Source organism: Hyperolius riggenbachi, chromosome 8 (genome assembly GCF_040937935.1).
Source record: "Hyperolius riggenbachi isolate aHypRig1 chromosome 8, aHypRig1.pri, whole genome shotgun sequence".
In the NCBI taxonomy this organism is placed as follows: domain Eukaryota; kingdom Metazoa; phylum Chordata; class Amphibia; order Anura; family Hyperoliidae; genus Hyperolius; species Hyperolius riggenbachi.
Window position 1 is genome coordinate 19,342,530 of NC_090653.1, and position 18,593 is coordinate 19,361,122.

General features: G+C 46.2%; 1 long non-coding RNA gene across 1 annotated transcript in view; it reads right to left on the reverse strand.

Moving 5' to 3' along the window:
* LOC137528638 (uncharacterized) overlaps window positions 1-18,593 on the reverse strand; it is a 39,863-nt gene that overhangs the window by 18,536 nt on the left and 2,734 nt on the right. The window contains exon 2 of the long non-coding RNA XR_011023446.1: window positions 11,870-11,969. This is a non-coding gene — a long non-coding RNA (uncharacterized lncRNA). The remainder of the gene's footprint in view (window positions 1-11,869; window positions 11,970-18,593) is intronic.

An 18,593-nucleotide genomic window follows, 5' to 3' on the forward strand; every position in this document is an offset into this window, starting at 1 on the left:
CCCCCTGCCCCTCTCAGTCTTCCCTCACTGAGAGGGGCGGGGGAGAGGCGGAGATATGCCCGGATTGACGCGCATGGAGGCAGAGCTGCAGCTGAAAGCTCTACCTCCCGGGGCAGCAAAATCCACAAGAAAGTTGTGGATTTTGCGGGGGTGGGGGGGTGGGGGTGGTGTTAGGGGGGATTTAGTTAGCGTTCCGCCGCGGGGATGCAGCATTTTAGTTAGGGCTATCATGTTAAAGAGATTTTTAATATAAAAACGTGATTTTTATGAGACTTCAGAGTTTCTTTAACCAGTACACTATCCAGCCACTACAAGTGTGCGTATCTAGAGCAAAGCAATCATACATATTTAGGAGAAAAAAAGATCTCACAACGCACCAATTGAACAAAAATGTAAATATATCATTTTTATTATTGATAATTTCGATTAAAATAAACAAGACAAGGAGCCCACAATAGGGAAACCAAAACAGGGGGAGACAATAACCATTAAAAGCAAAGGGATGGAGATGGGTGGCTGCGAAGGATAAGTATGTGGCTGGAGCCTAACAATACATATAAGAGAGTATCAATATGCATGCATAATCAGTAAATGATGCACTCCTTTCACTTCATCCAGACGCTGCGTTCTCATGTACTGCAGAAGAGGTCCCTCTTCAATAGAGTGCTCAAAATAAAAAAATAAAAAAAGAAACAAAAAACCATAGCGTGACTCTGTATCAACATTAAATTGTCCTTTACATCACACCAGTGCTCCAGACAGATTATCTGTGCTCAATATCACCACCGTATAGGTCTTAAAAGATATTAAAAGCAATTACACTCACATGATCCCAGTATACATAAGCATACAGTAACAAGTTGCTCCACGCCAACCACTCCACGCCTGTAAGCTCCGCCCTACATGTTTCGTGCATGCACACTCATCAGGGGCATTTTTTTCCCCCAGTGTTTTTTTCCAGTGTGTTTTTTTTCCAGGTTGTACATTGGTGTTGAGCGCATATATACAAGGATTTATATTCAGTAAATGAACAATGCAGGCAATGGGAAGTGCATAAAAACTAAAGTATAAGGTGCTAAGTGCAATTAGCCTATAGTATGCATACAAAATCATCACCAATCCAGACCATGATACATAATAATTCAGTAAGTATACAGTTAATAATAGAATATAGTTCTTAAAGAGAATCTGTACTGTCCGATTTGTACAGTAAAAAACATACCAATCGAGTCACTGTGATCTCCTGGGTCCCTCTTTGCCGTTTACGCCGCTCCCCGCCACAATCCTGGTTTTTAATCACCAGTTTTAGGCAATGTTTACAAACAAAAAATATGGCTGCTAATCAGGAAGGGATGTTTGTGTATATATATATATATATATATATATATATATATATATATATATATATATATATATATATATATCATGTTACAGTAAAATAAAAGTTTTTTATTACATAGTGAATTATCTGCACGTAGTCTGGGATTAGCATGTGACAGGCAGCAGCTCCTTCCCCCCTCAGCCTCACAAACTAAGAAAACTGAGAGCAGAGACCTGTCTGTGAGGGATAAACACACAACACACATAAAAACACACAGAGCCTGCAGGGGGCGTGGAGGTGGCGTGCATAACTTCTCCCTATCACAGCAGAGGCAGTGCATTCCTCTCTGGGTCGACAAAGCTTGACAAAGAAAAGAAGATTAGATATATTGCAGAGACAGTGCAACTAGAAAAGGCTGCAGTAAGCCAGAGCACATTACAACAGGTATAGGAACTTATAGGATAGAAGAAATAAGTATCTTTAAGTTATTTTTTTTCAAGATGCAAAGTGCAAATGTACAAGCCAAAGTGCTATCTGGGTAAAAAAACACCAGTATATATATCTATATTGTACATACAGGTATGCACACATAAATGCTCCCAGTCAGGTGATGTCCTGGAAGAATCTGAACTCTGTATAAAGTGATAAGCCCAAACCACCATATTTTCTGCACACCGCCCCAGTACAGCACGCTGCAGCCACCTTCTAGGTCTAACACGTGTCACCAGAGAAGCCCGGCTTACTCAGAGACCACGCCTCCAGCAGTGTTCCGTTCCTTTAGAACAACAGAGGTGACAGGTGACATGATGAGATAGACAGGTGCATGTACAGTGCCAAGTTCATAAATAACAAGGCTGTTTTCTTTTTTTTCACTGCCTGAAAGAGTAAAACATCAGGTATGGAAGTGACAGTCTCTATCCAGGTTGGGACCAGGTCAGATGATAGCTCAGTCCTCACTGATAAGTAATTACAAGCATAAAACCCTTTCCTGTCAGTAAATTGCTTCTGTGATCAGGAAAAAGATTAAAAAAGGGTTAAAAATTCATAGATTTGAGCTCCGGCATACTTCAATGAAGGTGTCATTGAGCAGAAACAATGAAACAGCAAAAAAAAGTAAAAATTACATGTAATTATGAAATAAAACCATGGGATATTTTAAAAAAAGTAATTTTTAGGAGAAGGAGGATAGATACAATTGTTTTTCTCTTCAGTTTATTTTCAGCTCAGATGTCCTTTAACCACTTTAGCCTGCAGGTGTATTCACTTTCAGGATGGAAGCAATTTTCCCCTGTCAGCGCTCCTCCTATTCATTCGCCAATAACTTTATCCTTACTCATCACATGTAAATGATCTATATCTTGTTGTTGTTTTTTTTTCGCCACACATTAAGCTTTTCGTGAGTGATATTTGTTTTCAGTAATTACTTTATTTTCTATGCATTTTATAGGCAAACACACAAATGAAAGAAAAATACACTATTTCTCCTATTCCATCCCCTATAGTTTTGAAAATAAACAATGCTACTATAAATAAATCCCACCCATTTTATTCTCCCATTAGTCCTGGCTATCACAACATTTAAATTATGTCCCAAGCACAATGTAAGGCATTAATATATTATGTGGAAATAAAGGGTTTTTTTTCATGTCCCATCAATTGTAAGCCCTTATGCATGAACATAACAGTAATATACCATCATGACATAAATATAAAAAATAAAGTCCCTAAGGCAACTATTTATGGATTTTTTTTTCCAAAGTATTTACTTGGTAACTGGGGTGGGGAGGAGCTTTGAAAATGACTAAAATATATTAATATTTTAATTTAAAAAATGTGTAGTGTGTAATTTAACTTTTTTGCCACTAGATGGCATTAGAAACAGTTCCTGGTTTACCATTTTTTTTCTGTTCATTCACGTTCTTTATTATGAATGGACATGGCCCCTGATCGGGGTCATGTCCATTCATCACAGGCACTGCAGTTGGTTTGGTGAAGCCTTGCTTATCTTCCCCAATTGCCAACATGGAAAAACGCTAGGTTGCGCATGGCTATGACTCTGTGTGTGTGCGCGCATCGCTGCTTAAACACTGGATGGAAATATCCATCCAGATAGAATTTAGCAGCGCCTATCTGGATGGAAATGACCATCCATATAGGATTAAGTGGTTAAGAGCTGTCAGAAGTCAAATGACAGGGAAGGAAAGACGCTGTATGGCCATGCAGCAATTGATGTGAGGTCTCTGTGTCACCATAGTAATGCAGCTAGCATCAAATCTGGGAATTAGAGGAGGAGCATTCATGTTACACATGCAGCTTTTAAATTCAAGATGATCAAATAAATATGTATATATGAACATTAGTGAGCTGTCCATAACATTTAGAACAAAAGAGAGGATCTGATGAGAGGTAAACTGAGTTCCATTCTGACTTGAGAATGTCAGCTTAGGCAAAATAAACAGGAGAGATGCTGCCATCTTGTGGTTGTAGAGCAGATCTGATATATATGTTTTATAAGGAAAATAAAGTATGCTTTAGTGTACAAATAATTGGTTGCATATTTACAAAAATGTAGATATTATTCACATTGAGATGAATATAATCCAGCTCAATATAAAATGACAATAAAGGGAGAGGGGAGGGGGGAGAGAGAGATGGAGGGAACAGGCCAAAGATGTTGTGTCCAAATAAAAGGAAGGGGGGTACCAAGGGGAAAGGGGAGCAGGGAATTAAGCCTCAATAATACCATTAGAAGCAAACAGTGAAGGAAGGGGAGGCAGACTTACAACAAGCCCCCTAAATACATACTAAGAATGAAAGGCCAGCTTTACAGCTGGAAAACACACGAGAATGTGAGTATACCAAAGAGTGAAATAATATGCCACGTTAGAAAAGGTGTGGGAAGAAGGGAAGAGACTAGATAGTGATGTATACCCAATAGAGTGAATTAGCCTTGAAGGCCCAACCAGCTTCACCCCACAAAAATAAATAGACCTTAAGGGTAGTGTTGGGCGAACATCTAGATGTTCGGGTTCGGGCTGAACAGGCCGAACATGGCCGCGATGTTCGGGTCAGTGGCGTTCTGTCCATTGGGCGCACAGGGGCGCCACGCACCGGGTGACAGGTGGGGATGGGGGTGTCAAAGAAGCCAGCCCAACCTATCACAGATTTTAAGCCAGAATACATGCTCCGCCTCCCTTCTATTGGCAGCCGGCTAAAACCCCTTTTGGCCCCGCCTCCGTCACCTCGGCTGTCAGTTCAGCCATCCTCCGGAAATCCACCTTCAGCGGGAAGCCGCTCAGGGCTGCACGTGGGACGCACATGGGATGTCTGCCATGATCCCCACCACGGCTGCTGCTGCTGCCGCCTCCGCGTCACCGCAGCACCCTGGGACTATCACCAGGCGCCAAATGCTTCCAAGGGAAGACTTGCTCTGCACCTCCTTCCAGGCTCACGGGGAACCCAGAGGCGGGCCCATCCATGCTGCAGCTCCTCCACCGCTGCAGCCATGACAACTAGATGCCGCCTGCCTGCCGCTTCCCTGTGGCTGCTCATCTCCCGACAAGCTGGGCCACCCAGGTACACCTTTGGTGAACATTTACAATGTGACGCTTCCGCTGGACAGTACACCTCTGTCTCTCCCTCCTGTCTGTCTCTCCCGCCCTCCTGTCTGTCTATCTCTCCCTCCTGTCTGTCTCCCCCTCCCTCCTATCTCCCCCTCCCTCCTATCTGTTCCCCCCCCTCCCTCCTGTCTGTCTCCCCCCCCCTCCCTCCTGTCTGTCTCCCCCCCCCTCCCTCCCTCCTGTCTGTCTCCCCCCCCCTCCCTCCTGTCTGTCTCTCCCTCCCTCCCTCCTGTCTGTCTCTCCCTCCCTCCCTCCCTCCTGTCTCTCCCTCCCTCCTGTCTCTCCCTCCCTCCTGTCTGTCTCTCCTTCCCTCCTGTCTGTCTCTCCCTCCCTCCTGTCTGTCTCTCCCTCCCTCCTGTCTGTCTCTCCCTCCTTCCCTCCTGTCTGTCTCTCCCTCCCTCCTGTCTGTCTCGCCCTCTCTCCTGCCCTCCCTCCTGTCTGTCTCTCCTCTGTCTCTCCCTCCCTCCTGTCTGTCTCTCCCTCCCTCCTGTCTGTCTCGCCCTCTCTCCTGCCCTCCCTCCTGTCTGTCTCTCCTCTGTCTCTCCCTCCCTCCTGTATGTCTCCCTCCCTCCTGTATGTCTCCCTCCCTCCTGTCTGTCTCTGTCTCCCTCCCTCCTGTCTGTCTCTGTCTCCCTCCCTCCTGTCTGTCTCTGTCTCCCTCCCTCCTGTCTGTCTCTCCCTCCCTCCATCCTGTCTGTCTCTCCCTCCCTCCTGTCTCTCTTCCTCCCTCCTGTCTGTCTCTCCCTCCCTCCTGTCTGTCTCTCCCTCCCTCTCTCCTGTCTGTCTCTCCCTCCCTCTCTCCTGTCTGTCTCTCCCTCCCTCTCTCCTGTCTGTCTCTCCCTCCCTCCCTCTCTCCTGTCTGTCCCTCCCTCCCTCTCTCCTGTCTGTCTCTCTCTCCCTCCTGTCTGTCTGTCTCTCCCTGCTGTCTCTCTCTCTCTCTCTCTCTCTCCCTGCTGTCTCTCTCTCTCTCTCTATCCCTGCTGTCTGTCTCTCCCTCCCTCCTGTCTGTCTGTCTCTCCCTCCCTCCTGTCTGTCTGTCTCTCCCTCCCTCCCTCTCTCCTGTCTTTCTCTCCCTCCCTCTCTCCTGTCTTTCTCTCCCTCCCTCTCTCCTGTCTGTCTCTCCCTCCCTCTCTCCTGTCTGTCTCTCCCCCCCTCTCTCCTGTCTGTCTCTCCCCCCTCTCTCCTGTCTGTCTCTCCCCCCCTCTCTCCTGTCTGTCTCTCCCTCCCTCTCTCTCCCTCCTGTCTGTCTCTCCCTGCTGTCTCTCTCTCTCTCTGCTGTCTCTCTCTCTATCCCTGCTGTCTGTCTCTCTCTCCCTGTCTGTCTCTCCCTCCCTCCTGTCTGTCTGTCTATCCCTCCCTCCTGTCTGTCTGTCTCTCCCTCCCTCTCTCCTGTCTGTCTCTCCCTCCCTCTCTCCTGTCTGTCTCTCCCTCCCTCTCTCCTGTCTGTCTCTCCCTCCCTCTCTCCTGTCTGTCTCTCCCTCCCTCTCTCCTGTCTGTCTCACCCTCCCTCTCTCCTGTCTGTCTCACCCTCCCTCTCTCCTGTCTGTCTCACCCTCCCTCTCTCCTGTCTGTCTCACCCTCACTCCCTCCTGTCTGTCTGTCTCTCCCTCCTGTCTGTCTCTTCCTCCCTCCTGTCTGTCTCTTCCTCCCTCCTGTCTGTCTTTTCCTCCCTCCTGTCTGTCTCTTCCTCCCTCCTGTCTGTCTCTTCCTCCCTCCTGTCTGTCTCTTCCTCCCTCCTGTCTGTCTCGCCCTCCCTCCTGTCTGTCTCGCCCTCCCTCCTGTCTGTCTCGCCCTCCCTCCTGTCTGTCTCGCCCTCCCTCTCTCCTGTCTGTCTCTCCCTCCCTCTCTCCTGTCTGTCTCTCCCTCCCTCTCTCCTGTCTGTCTCACCCTCCCTCTCTCCTGTCTGTCTCACCCTCCCTCTCTCCTGTCTGTCTCACCCTCCCTCTCTCCTGTCTGTCTCACCCTCACTCCCTCCTGTCTGTCTGTCTCTCCGTCCTGTCTGTCTCTTCCTCCCTCCTGTCTGTCTCTTCCTCCCTCCTGTCTGTCTTTTCCTCCCTCCTGTCTGTCTCTTCCTCCCTCCTGTCTGTCTCTTCCTCCCTCCTGTCTGTCTCTTCCTCCCTCCTGTCTGTCTCGCCCTCCCTCCTGTCTGTCTCGCCCTCCCTCCTGTCTGTCTCGCCCTCCCTCCTGTCTGTCTTGCCCTCCCTCCTGTCTGTCTCGCCCTCCCTCCTGTCTGTCTGTCTCTCCCTCCCTCCTGTCTGTCTCTCCCTCCCTGCTGTCTGTCTTTCCCTCTCTCCTGCCTGTCTCTCCCTCCATCTCTCCTGTCTGTCTCTCCCTCCCTCTCTCCTGTCTCTCCCTCCCTCCTTCCCTCCTGTCTCTCTCTCCCTGCTGTCTGTCTCTCTCTCCCTGCTGTCTGTCTCTCTCTCCCTGCTCTCTCTCTCTCTCTCCCTCCCTGTTGTCTCTCTCTCTCTCCCTGCTCTATCTCTCTCCCTGCTGTCTGTCTCTCTCCCCCTCCTGTCTGTCTCTGCTCTGTCCCTCCCTCCTGTCTCTCTGCTCTTTCTCTTCCTGCTCTCTCCCTCCTGTCTCTCTCTCTCTCTCTCTGCTCTGTCTCCCCCTCCTGACTCTCTCTCTCTCTCTCTCTCTCTCTCTCTCTCTCCCTCCTGTTTATTTCTCTCTCTCCTGTCTCTCCCTCATGTCTATCTCTACTCAGTCTCTTTCTCTCCTGTCTCCCCCTCCTCTCTCTCTTCTCTGTGTCTTCGTCTCGTCCTCCTGTCTCTCTGTCTCCCCCTCCTGTCTCTCTCCCTCCTGTCTCTCTCTGCTCTGTCTCTCCCTCCTGTCTCGCTCCGCTCTCTTTTCTACCTGTCTCTCCCTTCTGTCTCTCTCTCTCTCTCTCTCTTTCTCTTCCCTCTCTCTCTCTCCTGTCTCTCTTTCTCTTCCATCTCTCTCTCCCCTGTCTCTCTCTCTCCTCTGTCTCTCCCGCCTGTCTCTCTCCCTATCTCTCTCTGCTCTGTCTCTCTTTGCTCTGTTTCATTCCCTCCTCTGTCTCTCCCTCCTGTCTCTCTGCTCTGTCTCTCTCCTCTTTCCCTCTGGTCTCTCTCCCTCCTGTCCTCTGCTCTGTCTCTCTCTCCTGATGCTCTCCGCTCTATCTTCCTTCTGTCTCTCTCTCTCTGTGTGTGTGTACACCTGGGGGTCACTCAGTCAGAATTACATTGGCCATATACAGGGGAGATCTAACTGTATACACAGGAGATCTGATTATATACGAGGGATCTGTCTATATACAATGGCTATGTACAGGAGGATCTGACTGTATACATTGGCTATATATAGGGGAGGATCTGAATATATACGCTGGCTATAACACTAAAGGGGGGTCTGACTATATACAATGGCTATATACTAAAGAGAGATCTGGCTATATATACTGTAATTGGGTATAATGTTAGTTCCCGATCCTAAATGGGGGGTTATCTAGCTACCTATACAATAAATGGTGGAGGTCATCTGGCTACCGGCACTAAAGGGGGGTTATCTGGCTACCTAATAGCTGTCCCATTATATATTTTGGCAAAACACTGCTGCATCATATGTATTTTGTAGGGAGACACTGCTTATTGTGGCTATACTACACTACCTATACTGGGGGCAACAATTCCAGGCTACATATACTGGGGGCACCTATACCTGGCATTACCCGCCATGGTGTGCTTAGCATGCCACACTCCTTTACTTTTTTTTTGGGGGGGGGGGTGTAATTTAAGACCCAGCACCGGGTGTCAAATACCCTAGGTATGCCACTGGTTCGGGTGTTCGAGCCGAACTCCGAACATAATGGAAGTCAATGGGGACCCGAACTTTCGTGTTTTTTAAAGCCTCCTTACATGCTACATACCCCAAATTTACAGGGTATGTGCACCTTGGGAGTGGGTACAAGAGGAATTTTAGCAAAAAGAGCTTATAGTTATTGAGAAAATCGATTTTAAAGTTTCAAAGGGAAAACTGTCTTTTAAATGCGGGAAATGTCTGTTTTCTTTGCACAGGTAACATGCTTTTTGTCGGCATGCAGTCATAAATGTAATACAGATGAGAGGTTCCAGGAAAAGGGACCGGTAACGCTAACCCAGCAGCAGCACACGTGATGGAACAGGAGGAGGGCGGCGAAGGAGGAGAAGGCCACGCTTTGAGACACAACAACCCAGGCCTTGCATGCGGACAAGAAGCGTGCGGATAGCAATTTGCTTTTTGTCGGCATGCAGTCATAAATGTAATACAGATGAGAGGTTCCAGGAAAACTATTATTCCCAGCAGCGACACAGAGCACAATGCTATACAGTGGTGGGTGAGCGGTGTACTACTGTTCCCAGCAGAGACACAGAGTGGCAGTAAACACAATGCTATATAGTGTGGGTGGGCGGTGTACTACTGTTCCCAGCAGCGACACAGAGCACAATGCTATACAGTGGTGGGTGAGCGGTGTACTACTATTCCCAGCAGCGACACAGAGCACAATGCTATACAGTGGTGGGTGAGTGGTGTACTACTGTTCCCAGCAGCGACACAGAGCACAATGCTATACAGTGGTGGGTGAGCGGTGTACTACTATTCCCAGCAGCGACACAGAGCACAATGCTATACAGTGGTGGGTGAGTGGTGTACTACTGTTCCCAGCAGCGACACAGAGCACAATGCTATACAGTGGTGGGTGAGCGGTGTACTACTATTCCCAGCAGCGACACAGAGCACAATGCTATACAGTGGTGGGTGGGTGAGCGGTGTACTACTGTTCCCAGCAGCGACACAGAGCACAATGCTATACAGTGGTGGGTGAGCGGTGTACTACTATTCCCAGCAGCGACACAGAGCACAATGCTATACAGTGGTGGGTGAGCGGTGTACTACTGTTCCCAGCAGAGACACAGAGTGGCAGTAAACACAATGCTATATAGTGTGGGTGAGCGGTGTACTACTGTTCCCAGCAGCGACACAGAGCACAATGCTATACAGTGGTGGGTGAGCGGTGTACTACTATTCCCAGCAGCGACACAGAGCACAATGCTATACAGTGGTGGGTGGGTGAGCGGTGTACTACTGTTCCCAGCAGCGACACAGAGCACAATGCTATACAGTGGTGGGTGAGCGGTGTACTACTGTTCCCAGCAGAGACACAGAGTGGCAGTAAACACAATGCTATATAGTGTGGGTGAGCGGTGTACTACTGTTCCCAGCAGCGACACAATGACTGGGGGGACCCTGGCTAGCCTGGCTGGAGAGAGAACTACCCTGCCTGCCTACCCAAAGCTAAACCCACAGACAAATGGCGGAGAAATGACGTGGATCGGGTATTTATTTACCCGAACCACGTGACCCATTCGGCCAATCAGAGCGTGTTTGGGTCCGAACCACGTGACCCGTTCGGCCAATCACAGCGCTAGCCGAATGTTCGGGGTATGTTCGGCCATGCGCTCTTAGTTCGGCCATATGGCCGAACAGTTTGGCCGAACACCATCAGGTGTTCGGCCGAACTCGAACATCACCCGAACAGGGTGATGTTCTGCAGAACCCGAACAGTGGCGAACACTGTTCGCCCAACACTACTTAAAGCGGAATATAACCCTGCATTTCAACTTTGTTCTAAAACATTATTTACAGTATATTATATGCAACCAGCATTTTTTTTTAACTAGACCAGCATTGGAAGGGTTACACAGGGCTTTAAAGTTCCTTTAGATTTCTGCAGACGCACCCGAAGCTGAAATAGATACATTTTGTTTACATAATGTATCTAAGTGTTGAATGTGACTCATCTCTCTCACTGAGAAGGAGCTTGGACGACAACCAAAGAGTGTGTAACTGTTTATCAATAGATACATGTAACTAAATAGAATGTATCTATCTGAACTTCTGCATATCTCTCCAGGACCTTTAAACCTCTGTGTTTAACCCTTCCAATGCTGGTCTAGTAAAAAAAAATGCTTTTTGCATGTAATATGCTGTAAATAATATTTTAGAGCAAAATTGAAATGCAGGGTTATATTCCGCTTTAAGGGCCAAGCCAGCCTTACCCGAGAAAACATAAGCATAAGATAAATGGATGACCATGATGATAAGAAGGAGAACCACAGTCCAAAAAGACAAAGATATTTACACAAGTGTTTCAAGATCTGTCATGTAAATAACTGAAAGATGAAAAGTCTTTGTTTATACTTCATGGTGATAAAGTCTTTAAAGTGAGTGAACTTTCAGACTAAAAATCTACTCAGTAGCACTGAAAAGGCTTGGTGTTTCTTTAACAGTTTCACAGCATCAAAACTTTGTTTTCGTTACCCAAGCCTCATTTTTAGCTGCACAGAAAAAAAAACTGCCCGGGCAGTTGTCCCCTTATTCTGTGCAAAGCATGATAGGATTTCTAATGTCGTTGTACTCGTTCTGCTGTTCTGGTGCTTTTTTTTAATTTTTAATTTATTTTTAATTTTAATTTGAGATTTGAAGCCTAGCGCACACAGCTGGGAGGGGTGATCAGGACACAGGACAGTTGGAACTGTGTCTCCCTGTCACCTCCTTTCAACAAAAAAGATGGCTGCCCCCATGAAAAAGATCGGACTAGTAGAAATGAAAAAACACAGGGTTACCAGGAGCCCAATATCGCATAATACGATCACAGTATTTGGTCAATTGTAAAAGTGTTATACTCACAAATGTAGGTTGCTTGTGAAGGCAATCACTGTCAATGTGTGTGGAGAAGAACTGTCTCCACTCGGCCTTGTAAGTCGCTGCTCCTAAAACAAAATGAGCCCTATATAGAAATAGGATCGCAACTCCTAGCAGGTGGGGTAAAGATTTTTGTATTTCAAACAGTAGGAGGCGCCCTTTAGTTATATAATGATATGGTATATCAATTTCAGTTCAAACAGGTAAGAGTTTAAAGTCTTACCTGAGATGAAGACTCAGACAGGTATAGAAATTAATAGTTTATTTAGCACTGGACAACGTGTTTCTCGACCAACAGTCACTTCCTCAGGTCAATTTACGTGCTTTAAAAAGAAAAAGGATGGCACTCAGACTCAAATCATAAAAAGAAAATTACATAAAAATACATAAACTCAACCTACAATCATCAAATTCATATTATGACACAGAATATATAAAAATCCATGTTGCAATAAAAGGAAAACAGCATATATGCCCTGGAACCAGCATTCTATCTATAGTATGCTCTAATTACATTCCCATTCTATCACATGGTGGTATATGATATCATTACAAGGTGCCAATGTTAATATAATGCATGAAAAATATACTATAAATGTAACCAGAAAAAGAGTGATTAGTAAACCCTCTGCTGTTCAATGGAGTGGAATCAAGGTTATCTGGGACTAGTTTTGGGCTTAGGATACATATAATCTTATGGGAGTGAGCCTATTGATAAAAGGGGAGGATGGTTAGAGTAAGCCCCAGAGTGTTAGCAACATGTACTGTATATACATTTAACCTCTTGCCGACCGCGTCACACCAATGGATGTAGTCTTGGCGGCAGCCCCAGGACCGCCTAACGCAGATTGGTGTAAAGTCCTGGGGCTCTGTTTTTCAGGAGATCACGCGCAGGCTGCGCGCGCATTTCCTGCTTGGGGGGCCGAGCTCCGCCCCGCCTTCAGTCTCCGAGCGGCTATTGCTGCACGGGAGACTGTTAGACGGCGTGATTGCCGTCTATTTACATGTATAGCGCTGTACTGGGGACAGCCGTGTCACACGGCTGTCCCCCTGGGGGACAAGAGAGCGATCGGCTCTCATAGGCAGAAGCCTATGACAGCCGATTGCCATAATTGGCTGGCTGTGGGGAGGGAGGGGGGGAGGAGGGTAGATATTTAAAGAAACAGGGTTTTTTTAATGAAAAACAGTAACAATAATATTTATTTTAAAAAAATAAACATGGGGGAGCGATCAGACCCCACCAACAGAGAGCTCTGTTGGTGAAGAGAAAAGGGCGGGGGATCACTTGTGTGCTATGTTGTGTGGCCCTGCAGCTTAGCCTTAAAGCTGCAGTGGCCTATTTTACTAATAATGTATGGGCAGGTGGGGGTGCCGTTGCTATAAACGAAATAACAGGAATGTGCCGATAAAATCAGCAGGCAGGGCGGCTGCTAGTGAAGCAGCTGATAAAGGATGTCCCCTATAGAGGGAACGTCAAAGCCTCGTAGGACCTAGAGCTAAGTGTCCGCAGCGAGTGCTTACCTTAAAAATCATGTAAGGAGCCTGGGCAGCATAGTGGCTAGACGCTGCACTGGGTATTAAATGAGTGTATGGGAAAAAAGTATCCGTCCCCAGAGGGGGAATTCTGTGACGTCGGATATTTACTACGTCACGTCCAGTATTAACCCGGCATTGTACAAGTAAAGGAAGTTGTGGCCATATTAAGCGTGGCAAAGCACCGTAACGGGCAGCCGTCGGCCATATTTTGTGTGGCTGAGGTAGATATATATAAAGAACCAACGGAGAACAGATGGTTGGCACTACAGCGGTATGGCATGCATAAATCAGCTTCAGAGACATGCAGATTGCACAGGAGGACTACAAACACCCCTCTTTTCTGGAACCTCTTCAGCATGCTCAAGCAAAAGCATCAAATGGCAAGCAAACAGAAGAAAGCAGGAAAGCTGGCACTGCTGCAAGTGTTCGGTTTATTATAGCATTGATAAAGTGCAGACATGCAACATCTTGCAAAAATAGCATGAAAAAACACATACCCTGGTGAGAGGAGGCGTTGGTAATGGTGGGTGCTGGGCACAGGATGCCTGACGGCCGTTTCACTCTGGATAGCGCTTCTACGGAAGCTTGCTATTTTTGCAAGATGTTGCACGTCTGCACTTTATCAATGCTATAATAAACCGAACACTTGCAGCAGTGCCAGCTTTCCTGCTCTCTTCTGTTTGCTAGATATATATAAAGGTGGCGGCCATAGGGAGTGTGGCAATAGTGTAAGGTGTAAGGTGAAAACGCCCATATAGAGTGTGGCATAGGGTGGAATGAAAGGTGGCGGCCATATTGTGTTGGGAAATAAACACGGCAGCCATATTAAATGTAGAACAGTATCCACAATATGGATAGAAGTGGTCAATGTAGGAGATTATAAATGCGATGACCCTGTAGTGTATTAATTAGTTCAATGTAAAATTGGTAGAGAGGTAGTAGTGTATGATTCACCAATATTAAATGTATGACTAAAAAGGATTCATAGAGGGATGGGGTGGCAAGGCGACAAGGGAAATGACCCAGATAAGAGGTTCGGATAGTGTAAGACATTTTTTTAGCCCATATAAATAATAATAATGAGGATAATGATCATCATGGATAAAATAGATGAAATGTTAATAAATAGGGGAATTAAAAGCCGCAGATTAATGTGCGATGGGGCTTGGCAGTATAGGGAAACTCAAGGTAAGCAAAAAGGGGCTAAATCTGAATCTATATGCTGAGAAAATAGATGTAAGGAGGTTGTAATAAGCTCATAATTAAAAATAGGTAATAACTATGATCCCGATTAGGGAACATCCAAAAAAAGTGTGATTTAAACTAGAGACAACCTGTCTATGAGGTATATACCCTCTGACCCCGAAATTAAAGGGAAGGTCCAAGCAAAAAAAAAAATGAGTTTCACTTACCTGTGGCTTCTACCAGCCCCATGCAGCCATCCTGTGCCCTCGTAGTCACTCACTGCTGCTCCAGTCCCCCGCTGGCAGCTTTCTGACCTCAGAGGTCAGGGCCGAATTGCGTACATTTTTACAAATTCCCGCTAGTGCAGGAACATTAACACATACATTTTTACGTGTTAGTGGTGCAACGCGTACATTTTTGTTCCTGCACTAGCTGGATTACGTAAAAATGTATGCAATGTGTCCCTGACCTCCGAGGTCAGAAAGCTGCCAGCGGGGGACTGGAGCAGCAGTGAGTGACTACAAGGGCACAGGATGGCTACATGGGGCTGGTAGAAGCCACAGGTAAGTGAAACTCATTTTTTTTTTTTTGCTTGGACCTTCCCTTTAAGACAGCCCCTGAAAGTAAGCCCTAGTAGGAATTTTGAGCATACTCGAAATATAAGCCCTATGTAATGAACGGTGAAGCACAGAGAGGATCTTATTACCGGTGATCTGCAGTATCACTGGGAATACAGATGTATACCAGATTATAAGTGATCTGCAGTATCACCGATAATCCGATATACCAGCTAACCTCTGTTCACCTGAGTAGAGTGTAGTGTTTGGTGTAACAGTAGCACTTAGAGGACTAGGCCTCAGTGCAGTAAGGAGTACAGCACAGATTCCTTCCGAAGACCTGAACTCTCCAAGACGGGAGGAGTCAGGCTGAGAATAGGAAGGATTGTCTGAAAATGACACTCTGGAGGAAGTGTCACTGACAGGACGGGGAACCGCCTCCAATAGTAAGGTCGGTTCTCGAGGTCGGACAAGCCAGGTCATAAACACACGGACAGATAAAGTACAGATTCAGAAGGCAGAGGCGGAGTCTAAGGTACAGGCAGGATTCGGCAACAGGGTATCAGATATAATGAGGTACAAGGTCAGGAGGCAGAAGCAGAGTCTAAGGACGAGCCAGGATTCGGCAACAGGGTATCAGAATGGCAAGGTACAAGATCAGAGTTCAGGAGTATAGTCAGGCAGGCAAGGGTCATAACAGATAATCACAATCAAACTAGTACTTTAAGCTATCAACAGAATCTAGCTAAGTGTAGGATTACAGCTCCAGCTGGTCCCGGCACACTTAAGGATCTGACTAAGGGTCTGAGTGCTCCCACGTTGTGTTCGCAACGCCAGACAGCCAGCAACTGAACAGCCAGCAGTATATATACACAGGCACCTCTCCAGCACCTTCCTAAGTGCTGGACCAATGAAGAGTGGAGCCAGAGTCAGCTGACCAGCCTGGTCAGCTGACTCACTTCTGGTTTCCATATAATCTCTGCCTCAGTGCGCGCGCGCGCGTTACTCTAAAGCTAGAGGGACTACGTGTCCCAGCCACACCAGCACCACTCTGCGGTGCCTCCGCAATGGGGCCATGCGCGCTAACCGCCGCGTCCAACGCGGCGGTTTCTCCGCGCTCCGCCATGCCCTGCACGGGGACAGCCGCCTCATACTGAGTGGAGGCGGCTTCCTCACCGTGCTCTGCCATGCTGGATGTGGAAGCAGCCGCCCCGCTCTGAGAGCGAGCGGCTGCGCTTCTGCGCTTCCTGACACCCTACCCTGAAAGTAAGCCCTAGTGGCAATAAGGGGGAAAAATATGGAAACTTGTGTTATTACTGGAGCCCATAGTCTTGCGGGCAAGTAGATACGGGACACAGGAGGACAGGGGATAGAGGAGGATACAGGTGCAGAGGGGTACACTAAAGGTACAAAAAAGTGGCACACAAGAGGTGGATCCAGTAGAGGAAAAGGTGTCACAATGGGGAAGTCAGGAGGACACTCAGCACATGAACTGAAATATAAGACATCTGCTGAAAATAAACCCTGGACACTGTCTTATTTTCGGGGAAAGACGGTATCTATACTGTATATATCAATAATTCTCATCAACCCTATCACAATAATTATTAGCACAGAATAAGTTCATATGAACAAGGGAGGAGGGAATGTAAAGGGACAATACGGGAGAAGGAAAGGTGGGTAGGGGGGAAATGGAGGGGGGGAAGGAGGAGAAGGGATCGAGGGGAAAAATTATGGGAAGGGGGGGGGGGGTTGGAGGGAAGAGAGGAGGGGAAATAAGGCGAGGGGAGGAAGAGGAGCTTAGGAACCTCAAAATGCATTATTATATATCACAACACATTTGTATAAGGAACCAAAGTACGGTATCCGTATACATAGAATGGTCCTTCAATTGGGCAAATTCTTACAGTAGTAGGATCCCAGCTATGTACATCCCTAAAATGTCAAATAGGCCATGTTTGTTATAGCCCTTTAGAATGTTACGTCTATGTTGTCCCCATCTTTCCCTAAGGGACTGAGTGGTTCTGCCTACATATTGCCGATTACATGTACAGGTGATAAGGTATATTATAAATTTAGAGGAACAATCAATGTGTCTATGGATTTCAAAGCTTTCGCCTGTAACGGCAGAGATGAACTTTTTTTGCCCTTCCTCGATCTTTTGACAACAGAGGCATCTTCTTTGTTTACATCTAACCACACCCTTTTTGTGGGTCCCGTTTATTGCTTTTACGACAGTTCTTGTGGTTTTTATCTTACCAGGGGCTAAGATATTTTTCAGCGTCTTTGCTCTCCTGAATACACATCTAGGGCCATTGACTAGTTCCTCTTTCAAAAATTGATCGTTAAGTACCTACCAGTGTTTACCTAAGATATTTTTGATAGAAGAGTGGTTATTTGAAAATCTGGGTATGAATAGAGGTTGAGATGAAGGTTCCATAGGTGCATGGGAGTGTTTCTTTTTATCAAGTAGGGTTCGTCTTTCAGTTCTCCTCGCCTTCATTCCAGCTTCCTTTTTCAGGAAAGAGCGTTTGTCTAAACTTATTCGTTAAAATCCCAGCTTGTTTATCAAAGGTTCGAAGTTCGGTACAATTTTTCCTGATATGTAGATATTGCCCATACGGAATTTTATTTTTCCATGGCTTGTGGTGGCAACTCCTATAGTCTATATATCCATTCACATCCACCGATTTTAAGTGGTTCAGTGATTTTATTTCTCCTTTTTCGATGTATAGCGTGACATCAAAGTACTCTATTTGTTCGTTACTGGTATTTGATGTAAAGGAGATACCCCAGTTATTATCATTCATGTATTGGACAAACCTATTCGTAGTTCGAGATTGCCATCCCAGACCAAGATCAAGTCATCTATGTATCCTCGATAATATATCACATTCTTAGAGAACGGGTTATTGGGTCCAAGAATAATACTCTCCAAAAACCCCATGGTTAAATTAGCATAATTTGGTGCATAATTAGCCCCCATTGCTGTACCCCTCGTCTGTAGATATGTGGTATCTAAGAATTTAAAAAAAATGTGTGTTAGAGAAAATTCTGTCAATTTAAGAAGAAAGATCTTTTGTTTTATAGGCATATTTTCGTCTCTATTTAAGAAATACCAGATAGCTCACAGACCTATCTGATGATGTATGTTGGAATATAATGATGCTAGGTCTAAAGTTAACCATCTGTATGTCGGTTTCCAAGTTATTTCTTCAAGTTCCAGAAGCAGTCGTGTTGAATCTTTAAGGTACGAGGGTAGTGCCAGTACATGTGGTTTTAGGTGTATATCTATAAGTTCGGATAAATGTGAAGATAGAGAATGTATCCCTGCTATGATGGGTCGACCGGTGGGTTTGTGATTGACTTGTGTATCTTTGGGAGATGGTAAAAGTGAGCCATGCTAGGGTTGCTAATGAGTAAATAATCTCTTTCCGCTGAGTTGATGATACTGTCCTCCTTAGCATCCTTGACCAGTGTTTTCAGTTCTTCCATGTAGATGATTGTAGGATTCTCATCTAGTATGGTATAATATTCTGTATTCCCCAAGATCCTCTCAGCTTCTCTGATGTAGTCAACTCTATCCATAATTACAATTCCTCCCCCCTTATCTGCTGACCTGATGACCAAGGATGGATTGTTCTGTAGTTCCCTAATTGCCGTTCCTCT